The sequence below is a fragment of the Nycticebus coucang genome, chromosome 11, assembly GCF_027406575.1.
Source record: "Nycticebus coucang isolate mNycCou1 chromosome 11, mNycCou1.pri, whole genome shotgun sequence".
NCBI lineage: Eukaryota > Metazoa > Chordata > Mammalia > Primates > Lorisidae > Nycticebus > Nycticebus coucang.
In genome coordinates, this window is record NC_069790.1 from 72,344,680 (window position 1) to 72,359,726 (window position 15,047).

Below are 15,047 nucleotides of genomic sequence, written 5' to 3' on the forward strand. Positions count from 1 at the left end.
TAATGAGTTTAGCGTCTGGAGCTCCTTAGACCAGCTTGCACTCTAGCTCATCTGATTCTTTACTTTGTAAACATAGACAAGGCCCTTATCTTTTCTGTGCATAAGTTTCCTGATGAGTAAAGTAAGAATTATAATTACCACCTTCTTCATAGTTTGGTGACAAGGGTTTAAAATAGTATTTCAGTTAAATCTCTTAGAACAATGCCTACTGCAGTGCAGATACTCAAAAAAAGAATAGTTACTGTTGTTGTGGTTGTTATTACTCCCCTCTAGAAGATAAAATGACTATATGTTAGTAATTAAAAGCACAGAATTTATAGCATTTTTTCTGTCATCACCATCAGCGTATTTGCTAAAGTGACTGTCTTCACTGAGGTTGATAATGTTTTAAGTATTACACTTGATCTCACAGATTTCAAATTATACTAATGTTTGATCTTTCCATCCTTTATCAGGATTCATCTGGCTTGAAATCAGCGTAATTCTAACTTTATTCCTTTCCTCAGATCTAAAAATCAGTGACCAAAACAAGAGACCTAAACTCCAGATTCAAAGTCAAAAGAGTAAATTTTCATTTCTAACATGGTTCCTAATATCAGGTTAAAAATGTCCATACTCTGGAGAGATCACCTTACCATAAACTGCTTAACACAAACTGTGACTTTATTATTAATCACCACTGATGTTTTTAACAAATGAATATTAGCTAACACATTGTCACATAGAATTGACACTTAATGACTAAAAGTAGATATTAGACTGTCTTAGCTTCCTGCCATTGTTCATTTGTTGGCACAGAAAACCTCCAGGATGCAAACAAATTGTCTCTTACTCCATTCTATTATAGTCTTGCACTTGAACATAATAGTCATCTTCCATGGGGGAAGTGCATACTCACAAAGGATTAGAGGGAAAGTTATTAATATGTGTGTATAAAAATGTAAACATTTATACTGAAACACACACACGGAGAGAGGAACATAATTCAGAAATGAAAAATCCTGGGCTTAGATGATATAACCAAGTAAAACTACTTAAAAGGGTGGTGAAACTGCCCATCAAAAGACTTTTTCATGTCCCGTAATCAAAGGAGAAAGTATCGAACCAGAAACAAAATTATTGGAAGAATAATAAAATGGAGTTTGGCATAACTTATTATCATGAAGTAGTTTATGGATATCTGCCCAGAGAATGTATTTAAAGTGTATTAAATGTCTTCATAAAACATTTACATTATACTTTGGGTCTTAAGAACTAGAACTGCAAGACTAGCTTTAATTGTACTGTTGTGCATACAAAACTCTAATGTCCTTGTAAAACTCAGTTTAAATTCCTATCCTTCCTCCTATCATTTTGCTCTACTATCTGACTTTTATCAGCCTTACTAATTTTCTGTGATAGTCCTTGTTAGAGCAGGAAAAATGTTCTTGAAGAAGCTGAACAAAATGCAGACAAATATTTGTTTTTCTCTCGGGGATAAACCCCAGAAAGAAATTAACATACAAGGAACAGAAAACAGTGCTCTGTGAACACTAGATTTCTGGTAGAAAGAAACAAGGGCTGAGAAGCAGCAGTTGTGTGGGGCAGCAGTATCACCAGCAGGTTTGCAGTAAGCAGGGGAGTCCCCCTGGAGATACTTTGTCTCAGTGAATAGAATGTATACCATGTTATTATTTTAAAACTTGAAGAAAATATGCTAAGACAGGACTTTACCTAACAAATGCAATCAGTATAACCTGGCTTATTGTACCCTCAATGAATCCCCAACAATAAAAAAAAAAAAAAAAGGAAGAAGGAGAAGAAAACTAAGGGGGGAAAACAACATAGTAAAAACACCAATAAAATAAACATTTAGGATTTTAAAATGTCTAATGACAAAAAGTTCAAATTTAAAAATTAAAAAAAAAGTGTCAAAAAAAAAAAAAAAGACAGTGGTTCTCAACTTCCTAATGCAGCGGCCCTTTAATACAGTTCCTGTGAGGAGCAACCCGCAGGTTGAGAACTGCTGTGCTAAGAGACTTCCAAGACGAGATGCCAGAGGAGAGCTAATAATGAATGGCTTTTCTCCAAATTTAATAAAATTGCCCCCCCAATTAAAACAGCAAAAGTGCATTCTCAGCAATAAAGCAAAGGAAATAGCAAATCCTCAAATCATAATCTTGAATAGTGGTAGTCAGGGAAACAAAGGGTTCCAGAAATCATCAAATAGTATCTCCACCCACCCACCCCACATCCGCTACTCACTCCCTCCCCTGTCAAAGCAATGCAGGGGGCACAAGCCTTATAATGACATAGGTACATCCACCTCCAACCTGTGATTTGAAACAAACTTATATAGCGAGGAGCTACCCCATCTCATGAAAAAACAGAAAACCTCTTGAGAGAAGGAAAAAATGGCTCAAAAATCTCACCTACAATTTCAGCAACTTACACAAGCAAGAGAGAATTACCAGGATCAGATTTTTGTTTTATTTTCCAGCTTAATGGTAAGTTAAAAAAAAAAGGTAAAATGTACATAATTATCAGGAGCAAATTTCCTGCAATTAGTTCAGATTTAGTAGAATGGAAGATAAAACAGAAAATCAATTAGACAAGCTCTGCTAAAATGACAGATAGCCCTATGAGAAGAGATATAAAGAACCAGGTTGTAATATTACTTCTCGCTCGGACTGAAGACCAGGGAGTTATTTCCTACCCCTTTCCTATCAGATTGTCAACATTTTGAAAGTTTTGTATTACCCAGCATTAGCAAAGGTTTGGTGGAATTGTAACTCTCACACCTAAAGGGAAGGTAAGTTTCTGCAAACATTTTGGGAAATTAGTTTGTGATGTCTATCACAATTTTAAATGTCCATGTCCAGAAATTCCACTCTTAGGAACTTTACCTGCAGTTGTGCTGGCAAAAAGCATATGAGCCAGAAATTTTCTTGATGATTATATGCAACACCAAAATAATGGAAACAACTCCAACAAAACTTGGTGAGGACATGAACTCTGTTAAATGCATCCAGTGGAATACTTTACAGCAATTAAAATTAATATTCTGTTGTGTTTGATGAGAAGAGATTTTCAGCTATAGCATTAAGTTAAAAATGTGCAGAATACCATGTGTATTGTAATAAGTAAAATAAAAGAATATGCATAAAGATGTGTTTTTCTGGAATCATTCCCCCCAAAATCTGACTACTGAGAAGAGGCCCAAGGGTTTGGGGCAGGGACAGAGGAGTAACTGTTGCATTCAGTTTTATACCTTTTAATTCTGTTTGAAAATTTTACTGTACACAAGTGTCGTGCAGGTTGTGTTTGTTCTCAAGTGCTCCCGAAACATGGCAAAGTAGAAGGCGGCCTGTGGGCCCAACTCACCATGCTCAGAAGCGGGCCTCTATTACTCTCACCTGGTTCTTCTCCTGATCGTACCCACATGGATAATAACTTCACCATCCTCTTATGAACCAGTCTTAAAACCTGAGTCATTTTTCAAAATTAATTATTTTTTATTAAAATACAAAAACAACCCATTCTAACTGAAGAAATCTTGAGAAAAAAATGAAACATAAGGAAAATAAGACAGCGCGTATTGCCTAAAATCTTTCTATTCAGGAAAGTTACTGTCGAAAGTTTGGGTATGTCTTCAGGAAACAGATGGTAGATAAATTAGGTAGGTCGATACACATACAGATACAGATATATTGACATACCGCACCACGCACACACACACGCACACACGTGCCTGCTAATTATCCCAGTGCTTTCTCCACTTAATGTTCCTTGAACAAGCTAACAAATATTTTTTCACATTATATGTCACAGTGACTACCCTACCCACTATAAACCATTGAGGTTGTTTTCCCATTTCTTCAACATCAGCTATAATGCCATTATGAACATTCCTATAGTTACTTCCTGGATTAGTGTATGACTTCCTAGCTAAAACAAATTCAGAGCATGTGAGAAAAGATGTATAGTGGACGATGCGGAAGATTGCTGGTGATAATTAGACCTGAGATGTTGAAGGGAGCGTGATACATCTTTAATTTAAAACTAAGAGAGAAGAGAACATTTAATGCTACTTTTCTATTAAAATTTATTGAAAATGGGAGGTGCATTCCAAAGAGGTTCATGTTAAGGGATAGGAAAAAATAGGATGAGATAGTGCTTGAAGTAGAGTAAAATATAGCCAAGTAGTTATACTGTATGTGATGACATTTTCAGTGCTGAGACATTTTATTTTTTTGCAGTTTTGGCCAGGGCCAGGCTTGAACCCACCACCCCTAGTATATGGGGCCAGAGTCCGACTCCTTGAGCCACAGGTGCCGCCCAGTGCTGAGACATTTCTTATGCAAAATATCTATTCCAACTTACGCCTGATCCTCATTTAGGAGTTGGTTACTCCATTAAATTATTCTACCTAACACTTAAGTGGGCATGTTAAGCTGTAATTAGTCACTTAGACCTTAACATTAAAGCATTTATCTAACATTTTCTTTTATAACAACTACATATATATGACATATATGTCATGTATATGTAACATATGTATGCATGTATATTATATATATTTTATAAAATATATGTTTTATATTCAATATAATACAATATATTTTATATTACATTTATTTGTAAACTGTTTTACCATATATGTGTGTGTGTGTGTGTGGATTTGGAAAGATTTGTGAGCAATTACCTGGGAAGGGTGAATCTAAAATAGAGAACCTGATAAATTAAGACCGGACTAAAAGCCCTAGATATCTCAGAAAGAGGAAAACTTACAAAATGTAAAAATACCAACATTTACATAAGGTTTATCACATTTTGAGATTTAAATGATATAACATTGGTATCATAGTGACTGGCTAGCATGCTTAGCCTAGAAAAAACCGATAGCAGTTAATTCTGTCATTCATCCATCTTATTTTTGTAGGCATTTATTCAAAGAAGCAGCTGGACAGTCTATGCCAATAGGAAAATTTAACACTCAATGCAGTTAACAAAACATGAAATCAAAATAGAAAGCTGTATAGATTAGATTTGTACACAAAATATGAAAACTATTTAATTGGCATTTGTAGGGTCCAGATTTTCATTTGTCTTTCATATGTCCTTTGTCTTTTGTTTAGTCATCATGCCCACAAAGCTCAAGCAAAGAAAAATTTGAACTGTGTGCATATTTAATAAATAGAAATAAAGTCAGATTCAGTTCAGCAAACCCAGGCACTTCCTCCGTCTGTGGCACTAAGATAAGCTGTGAAAGATACAAGAATGAATGGACATAGTTCATGAAGCCTAAAAGCTGGCAGTCTTCTGGAGGAGATAAATATTACATAAATAATTAATTTAAGGGTGATACACAAAATAATATTTACAATGTACTCTCACAAAAGTATGTACTGTATGGAGTTGTGTTCACAGCCGCAGAGAGGAGGGAGCACATGGAACTTCAACACAGGACCTGGTGATCGGTCGTCCCAGGTAGACTATTGGGGCAGAAAATCGCAAACGGGAAGGTATGGACTTGTGGGATGCTGTGGTGCTTTTCAGGACCCTGAGCATTTGGGTGATGTAGAAATAAATATATATATATTTTTAGGACATAAATATATATATATATAGGACAAAATAAGTAGCATTCTTAATACCTAGATAAAAATAGGTTTCTAATTTAATATTTTTCTCATTGTATTTTGTTTTTATAAATTGCTTAAAAAGATTTGCAATAAGTTGCAGTAATGTGTTCAAAAGGCTTCACGTCTGATTCATTGTATTTAGCACATGATTGTTTCTGTTTTATTTTTATCTGACAGATAAAATTGTACATATTTACTGTGTACAACATGTTTTGAAGTATATATAGATTGTGGAATGACTAAACAGGGCTAATTCACATATACATTACCTTATATGGTTATTATTTTTATGGGGAGAATACTTTACATCCACTCTGCATTTTTCAGAAGTGCAGTATATAATTAACTGTAGTCACCATATTGTATAATAGAATCATTGAACTTATTTCTTCCTTCAAATTAAGATTTTGTAATCCACATTTTAATCCACATTTTCCCAGCGCCTATCTCTCAGTCATCCCAACCCTGGAGAAAACCACTCTACTCAATTTACTTCTTTCAGATCAAATTTTTAAAATTCTGCAGATGAGTAAGATCACACAATATTTGTGTCTGAATATCTAGATTTTTTGACTTTACATAATGCCCTTCAGATTTACCCGTGTTATAGCAAATAACATTCTGTTATATATATGACATATTTTTGACTATAGTCTTATCGAGATGGATACTTAAGTTGATTCTGTATTTTGGGTATTGTGAATAATGCTGCAATAAACGTGCAAATAATTTTTTGACTTGCTGATTTTGTTCATGAACATGAAAAGGGTTTTTATGTTCAATTGCTTATCACACAGAAAATCTATTGCTGATACAAGGAGGATTGCTAAAGAAGAAAGGAATGTTTATTTGTCAATGATGTAAAGTAAGAGATGGGAGGAATGCCTCAAATCTGCCTCACTGACTGATAAGGTTAGGGTTTTTTTTTTAAGAGGTGAAATAAATAATGCACAAAGTGAGTGAGCATTATTGCCTGTTCAGGGTGAGGGGCAGGGCACACAAGCACAGTGAGAAATCATCCCAGCACATACACTGAGTGATCAAAAATGGCAGATAAGCCCGTCCCCGAGTGGAGACGTTAGTAGTGTGATGAGTTAGGGGTTGACACTGGTCATCCTTCCTGCCTTGTGCATACGCAGGTGGCTGGGGGGAGATTGCTCAGGAGGTCCCTCAGCAAAACCTGGGTGGAATGTCACTTATTTTAACATCTGTGAATAATGGAGTGGTGTAAAGCGTTGTAGAAATCTATGGCTGCAAGGAGATTCCACCATTTCTATAAAACAGCTCAAAAGGGAAGGGATCAAGGAAAGAGAAAGTTACAAACTTTTGGCCAGCACATTCTAACTGGCCTGGGAACTTGAAATATAAGAGAACTGCAAAAGGGCATTTTGTTCCTTTCCAATTTAGATCCCCTCCCCTTTTTTTCTTGCCTAATTACTCTGGCTAAAATCTCTAATATTCTATTAAATAGAAGTGGCAAAAGTGAGTATCCTTTTTCTGTTTAAAATCCTAAAGGAAAAGCTTTCGGCTTTCTCTGAGGAGTATGATTTTAGCTATGAGTTTGCCCTTTTAATGTATTGAGGTATATTCTTTCTATCTCTAATTTTGTTAAGAGTTTTTAATCATAAAAAGAAGTTGAATTTTGTCAAATGCTTTCTACATATTTATTGAAGTCATCATATTACTTTTGTCTTTTGTTCTGTTAATGTGTGGAATCCCCTTTATTGGGGTATGTCGAATCTGGGGTGAATTCCACTTACCATAGTGAACGAGGTTTTTAATAGGCTGTCAAATTTGGATGATTGTTATTTTTGCATCTATTTTATCAATAATTTTGACCTGTAGTTTTCTTTTTTCTGTAGTGTCTGTCTGTCTTTGGATTCATGGTGATACTAACCACATAAAAAGATTTTGGAAGTATTTTTTTCTCAGTTTATTGGAAGAAATTGAGAATAATTGGCATTAAGTCTTTAAATGTTTAATAGAATTCCATGGTGAATCCATCACATCCTGTGCTTTTCTTTGATGGGAGACTTTTTAATTACTGATTCAATATCCTGACTCGTTATTGTTCTGTTAAGATTTCCTATTTAAAATTTTCTATTTCTCTTTATGAAATTTCTGTTTCATAATTCAGTCTTGGTGTTATGTATCAAGGAAAATATCTGTTTTTTTAGATTGTCTAATTAGCTGTCATACAATTTATTCATTATAATCTCTAACAAGCCATTATATTTCTGTTGCATAGGTTATAAAGTCCCATTTCATTTCTGATTTTATTTGAATTTTCTCTTTTATTCATAGGCTAGCTAAATGTCTATTTTGTTTATCTTTTTTAAAAAAAAAAAAACCTTAGTTTTGTTGACCTTTTCTAATGTATTTTTAATCTCTATTTATTTTTGCCCTCATCCTTATTATTTCCTTTTTTCTATTTATTTTGGGCCTAGTTTGTTCTTATTTTTATAATTTCTTGTGGTACAACATCTTTTTTTTTTTAATTTGAGATTTTTCTTGTTTTGGATGTAGGCATTTGTTTATATAAACGTCCTTATTAGAACTGATTTTCCCACAAATTTTGATTTTGTTTTAATTTTCATTAGTCTCTGGAAATTTTTAAATGTCCCTTTTAATTTCTTTATTGAACCAGGGATCTATAGCTCCTTTGACCCCTTATTTCTCTCTTATTGTCTTCCTTCTTGAAAAAAATGATTTTTTTAGTGACATACTTTGATTCCTTGCTTTTTATGTTCTATGTATCTATGTTTTTGCTTTGCGATTATCATGAGGTTTACAAAACATCTTATAGTTATAACATGTTATTTTAAGCTGCTGACAACTTGGATCATATACCCACAAAGAAATAGCACTTTTACTATGCTTCTGCCCCACACACTTTTTCTGATGCCACATCTTTTCATATTGCATATCCTCTAAGAAATTGTTGTAGCTATTATTTTCAACAGTTTCATCATTTAACTTTTCTACTGAGAATATTAAATTTTCCATTCTAGTCACTTATCATTTTCCCTTGTTTTGATGAAGTGTTTCTCTTTATTTTCCTGTAGTTTGCTGAACTTTCTTTCTGTTGTTTTTTTTTTGTTTGTTTGTTTGTTTTTGAGACAGAGTCTCACTATGCTGTCCTCAGTACAGTGCCATGGCGTCGTAGCTCACAGCAACCTCAAACTCTTGGGCTTAAGCAATTCTTTTGCATCGGCTTCCCAAGTAGCTGGGACTAAGGGCGCCCTCCACAATGCCGGGCCATCTCTTTGTTTCAGCTGCCATTGTTGTTCAGCAGGCTCAGGCCGAGTTCAAACCCGCCAGCCTCGGTATATGTGGCCAAGGCCATAACCACTGTGTTACGAGTGCCAAGCCTCGCTGAGTTTTCTTAAAACATTTGTTTTGGATTCTTAGAGAATTCATATATCTTCATTTCTTTAATGTTGGTCACAAGCACCTCATTATGTCCATTTGGTGATGTCATGCTTTCCTAATCTTGATCCTTGTGATCACATATCAATGTCTGTGCCCTTGAAGAAGTAGACTTTTGTTTTAGTCTTGGCAAATGAGCTCTTTCTAGCAAAACCATGTGACAGGCTCTCCACTTGATGGACCAGAAGCCTGGTTCTAGAAACCTAAGGCACACTGTGTAGTAGCAGGCACAGCACTAGGGCAGATCAGAAGCCCGTGGCTCTGGATCTACTACTGCTGAAGGATGTCCAGAGGCCAGGGCCATTGAATTGGCCTAGATCTGGTTACAGGTCAGAGTTTGAGGTTGCCGCACAAAACTGAAGCCTGGAGCTGGGTGTTTCTGCCTGGCTCTGGGATATGTCTACTGGCTCATTTCATAGACATCAGCCTGGAGTATGTGGCCATGGTGGTCTTCTTCCTGTTAGGTTTTACTCTGACAGGCCCAGAGTCAGGGTCCAAGGCAAAGTTCCATGCTCACTTCCATCTCTTTTCCTCACATAAACAGTATCTCTCTCTGTGCTCTGTTGCCTGGGACTGGGCAAGGGATGATGTGGGTAGTCTAAGCACAGTCATTCCTGTGCTCTTTCACGTGTCTTTTCTTATTATTGTGCTACAACTAGGTGGTGTGACCTGTCAGCTGGTTTCCTTAGCTTTTGTGAAGGTATTTGCATGCACGAAGTGTTGTTTAAATTGATGTGTGTGGGTGGGGATGATTGCTGGAGAGTCCTACGTCACAATCTCACTCTGCTTCTCTTTAGCATATTAAGACAAAAGTTCATTTAAAATGTTGTTTGTAGATTTTTGAGACATGTTATGTACATGTGCATTTTATATTGCCATCAGCTTACATATTTTTAAAATGTTGATTGGTAGATTGGTTTTATATATTTCTTTTATGTCAGAACCGACAAGTTAAAATATATATACACGTTGTAACAAAATGTTCTATAGTTTTTTGTTTTTTTATAGGAATGAATGCCTAATTTTCAAGAATTATTTTTGTGTAGTAGAGACTGAAGCCACCAGTGGGTACAGAAACATAGTAAAAACAAATGCCATTGTTCAAATTTGTCACACAAATTCATTGTCACACAAATTTGTCATTGTCCATCTCTCTAATAAAGTTATTACAAAGTGACTAATTTATTGGCATTTTTTTTTACTACTGGAGATGAAGATTAAAAGATAGACTCCAAGGGGTAAGCAGGACAAGAAGAAAAAAGGAAGTTGACTTTGCTTCTAAGTGGAATGGAGAGTCATTAGAGACTTTGAAATGGAACAGAAAACTACTTTATTTTTTTTTAAAATCATTCTGTTTGTCATGTGAAAGATTATTAAGGAAATCAAGCAGTATTATTAGAGATGAATTAGATTTGTTAATGATTTTAATCTGTGGAGATGAAGAAACCAAAAAAGAAATCATGCTAAATTTTGTAAAATTTTATGTTCTGTGTTCAAAAATGAAAGATTTGGGGTAAATAGTTTGGAGGTCAGGGTTGTGTGGAGAACCAGAGTTTATGTTTTGGACATGTTAAATCTTAGACGTCCATTAGAGATCCAAGTGAAAATGTCAAGTCGTTGGGTGATTTGTGAGCGTATAGCTCAAGGGAGCACTCGGAGGTGGAAATACACATTAACAATAATCGGTTTTTATAATGTCTGAAGACAAGTCTCTGGATGCAATCACAAGAGAGAATGTAAGTAGACCATATGTGTTTTTAGAAGACTTGGTTACAACACGAAAGAGGATAAGAATGATGCTTATCATACATGAACCCAATTTTGTAGAAAAATATTACAGTATATAAGACTTTCTAGTCGTTATTTGTATTTTTCCTGTAAATATTTCCTTGTTCATTTGTATCTTGTCCGTGAGATTTTTTTATCTGCAATAATGTCTAGAGTATAGCACAAGACAGTGCGTTTTTACAATAGTATTTTAATAAGCACATTTTAGGCCTTAATAGTTGTCTACCTTATGCTAAAATGATAAACATAATAAAAACAAATAAAAATAAAAGCTCTTACTAGAAGTTACGTGACCAAATGTACACAAATAATGAAAAGCTAAACATAAAGGTTTGGCCTCCTCATTCTCAGCCCAGTGACTTTTCACCAAACCTTAAGGCCCTCTGAACAACAACCATCTCTAGCAAAGGAAGATAATGAAAGTCTTGTTTTCTGATAAAAAAGGTAGCAAACTGGTTTTTAATCAACTTACCAATGAAGTTAATAAATTGATATTTTGGTGGTACCAGAGTCCTTACTTAATGATTTCTCTTCAATTATCTAGAACATGAACAAGAAAAAAAAAAAGTTTTGCTGAGGACTAAAATGTATTTTATGTACAATACCACTACCATTCATATATCACCAAAAGCAAATTCAACTGTCTATAATCATGGATTTTATAAGAACATTTGAAATAAAAAGAGGACTGGTACTATTTTTGTGCTTAATTTTGGAAATTAATAAATATTATGCTATGAATCTTAGATAATACAAGTGTCAGCTAAAACAAAAATAGAATTCTATACAAATTCAAACATTTACAAAAGACCTAAGGATATTTAGATGTCAGCTAAATATGGAAAACAATTTTAAAGTGTCCTATTTTTATTATCCAAATAGTATAATGAAGCATAATTTCTCTAAAACATTTCATAGGATAGTATTAAAAAGAGATTTTATGGTCAAATACATTTAGGAAATTGTGAATTTAACAAACCCACATTTTTCAAAACTTACAATGTGAAACTGTTTACTGTTGCTATCTTAGGGTAAATATGTAAAGCAACATTACTCAAAATTTCATGTCTATAGATCCCAGCTTTTTTCTCACTTTTTAAAAAACCACTACTAGCAGGGTGTACTTGGAAGATCGTTCTCCAAAGATTGATCAAGATTGAAGGACATTGGAGAAACATACCCTAACCTCAGTTAGAGAAATTTTATTGTCTATGACCTTGAAAGTCATCACTTCTGTGTTTCTTATATTCACATAAAATCTTCATATACTTTCAAGGTCAGGAAGGGTAAGTCCTGGCCCTAGACAAGACTGTAAAGTAAGCAAAGTCTATTTTTGGCTCACTACCTTCAGTGTCATCACGTTTTGTTCCCACTGCTGACAACTTACTCGGGTTGTCATTCCTCCTCCCCATCTCAGGACACGTTTCTAAAGCCTTTTCCCAGAGGGTGTTTAAACATGCCAATTACACCTCTGTCTTACTTTTCTCCTTGACCCAGTGGGGATGTCTGCTTAGGATGCACCACCTCTTGGAGCATGTTGATGGCACTGTCGTATAGACTGAAAGCTTTGTCTAAGGCCTTAGCAAATGCACATGTTTGTGACAGATAACAAAGAAGTAAGGCATGTTATTCTTAAGCAAAGGGCTCCTTTGGAACATCTCAAATTATATCTCATTGGTCACCATCTCTTTTTCCTACTACCAACATCAGTGCTGTAAAAGCATATAATTTATCAAAAATAGTAGAGGTAAGGAAACTATAGAAGTAACTGCCTACTGGAATAGGAAGGCTGGGCATCAGATGCTTGGGTTTTACTCTTGTCTCAGTTAGCAATTTGCTTTGTAATTCCTGATGTCACAGTGTGTGTTCTCAATGGTCCAATGGAGATAACACTTTCCAAGACTGAGAAGATTAAAATAAAATATATCAACAGCCATTACAGAGTTGTAAACAGCTGAAAGGCAATGTGATATTCTTTCAGCAACTTTATAGTGCATGGTAAGGAATTAGACTTGGCCTAAAACTTTTCATAATGGCCTTGTTAGTATATGTATTTCAAAAATGAATCATAGACTATTAGAACCAATATTAGCCTTAAAGGTCACATAGTATCATAGAGGTCACTTAGGCGGGATTAACTCCAAGTAGAGGAAGAACTGTAACCTGATGGTATAAATTTGGACCAGAGGTTTTCCTGGCATGCCAGGACATCACTGGAGTAGATTTTGTAGTCTTCCCATGACAGCCACCAGTGAAAGGAGCTACAGTTAGGGCCGGACCAGGAATCACAGTGTACGTGTCCTTCAATCAAGAAACTTCAGTTGAACCATCCTTCTCTTGGGGTTGTGCTATTGTCCAGTGAGTGCATGGTGAGGGCATACTGCTAATACCTACACAACATGCTGACATCAACCAGAGCTTTGCTTTATAGTGGTGATATTTTTGGAAAAAAGAAATTTAAAAAAGAAACTAGAGTTGTATTTCTATAGTTCAAAAATTAGTAGTATCTTAGTACCATAGTTTTGTAGAAAAACTAGAATATGAGTCATGAAAAGCTTGATGAAAAGTATTCAGTTACCTGGGGAGAAAAAGAAACACCCTCTTTCCCAAAAGATGCAGAAATTAGTTCAAAACCTTGGCCTACTGTGCTTGGCTTCCTCATCTCCACACTGGCTGCACTGCCAAGGACATCTGCTTCTTTCCTGGTGTCTATTTGCCCAAATCCCTTTAATAATCTTTATAGACACTGTTATATTCAGAGAGTTTGTCTCTAAACCTTATTCAAATATGCTGACAGCCTATATTAAATATAATCTTGATCTAAAATAATTTATAAAGACTTTTCCTCTACATAATTCATGTAATTATGACGCAAGAATAACCTCTTGCGTGTAGGAAGAGCTAGCCTCTCAGACATTTCTGTATCTGAATCCCAGGCCAACCCCTTACCAGCCCCATGACTTAGACGAGTTGCATAATCTCTCAGTGTTTCATTTGCCTCAACTCTTAAATTAAGGATGCAGAAAGGACTATGTTAGGGAGTCATTGTGAAGAATGACCAAGCTTGTAAAGAGCTTTAAAACTTCTTTTTTTTTTTTTCTTTTTTTTTTTTTTGTTGGGCTTTTCTTTTTTTTTTATTTTTTTTTTATTAAATCATAACTGTATACAATGATATGATTATGGGGCATCATACACTCACTTCATAAACCATTTGACACATTTTTATCACAGTGGTTAACATAGCCTTTCCGGCGTTATCTCAGTTACTGTGCCAAAACATTTACATTCTACATTTACCAAGTTTCGCAAATACCCCTGTAATATGCACCACAGATGTGATCCCACCGATCCACGAATGGATTAATAAATTGTGGTATATGTATACCATGGAATACTATGCAGCCTTAAAGAAAGATGGAGACTTTACCTCTTTCATGTAAAACTTCTTAAAAGGTTAGCGATTGTGTAATATTACTAGGAGGTATACAGATATTCGCTGGACTGTTCTTTCAACTTCTTATTGTTTGGCATTTTTCAAAATAAAATTTTAGAAACTGCCCCCTCCACTGCAAATGCATCTATCATTAATATTATTACTGATGTTGGAGTCATTATATATAATTAGACATTCTTGAGAAGTAAAATAACCTAAGCTCTACAAAATATTTTAAACATAATAAAATTAGTACTTCAATGTAATAATTTATCAAAGATTTCATTGAATTTGAAAATTGTTATTACACTTTCTGAATGTTTAATAATTTGAATTTTTTAGTTTTTTATTTTCTATATTTTAGAGACAAGAAACTTTTTTCCCCTTTCATTTTCTTATTTCCCCGAAAAGTAAAGGTCTGAGCATCTAGCAGGCTCTGTGTCTATTCCACCTGAGTGATACCTTGGTCTTGCATTGACTTTACCTCTAATTGTTTATGCAATAGATATTAAGTAAAGAAAGTAAGTATAGGGTGGCACCTGTGGCTCAACGGAGTAGGGTACCTGCCCCATATGCCAGAGGTGGCAGGTTCAAACCCAGCCCGAGCCAAAAACTGCAAAAAAAAAAAAAGTGGGTATGATTAATTTTTAAAATCTTTTTCCCTATTCCTTATGCTCAACATTGTAATAAAGTGGCAGATACCCTCCACGTTGCCAAGGAAAAAAGTGAATGAGAAAAGCAGTGGGATTAAATGCCTGTTGAAAAGAACATTG

At 35.0% G+C, this 15,047-nt stretch overlaps 1 protein-coding gene and 1 non-coding gene across 6 annotated transcripts in view; both read left to right on the top strand.

Moving 5' to 3' along the window:
- The window catches only part of MAGI2 (membrane associated guanylate kinase, WW and PDZ domain containing 2), a 1,522,816-nt gene that overhangs the window by 259,137 nt on the left and 1,248,632 nt on the right, over positions 1-15,047 (top strand). The window lies entirely within an intron of this gene.
- LOC128560641 (U4atac minor spliceosomal RNA) lies at positions 13,167-13,291 on the top strand. Its single transcript, XR_008373111.1, has one exon. It is a non-coding gene; the product is annotated as a U4atac minor spliceosomal RNA (small nuclear RNA).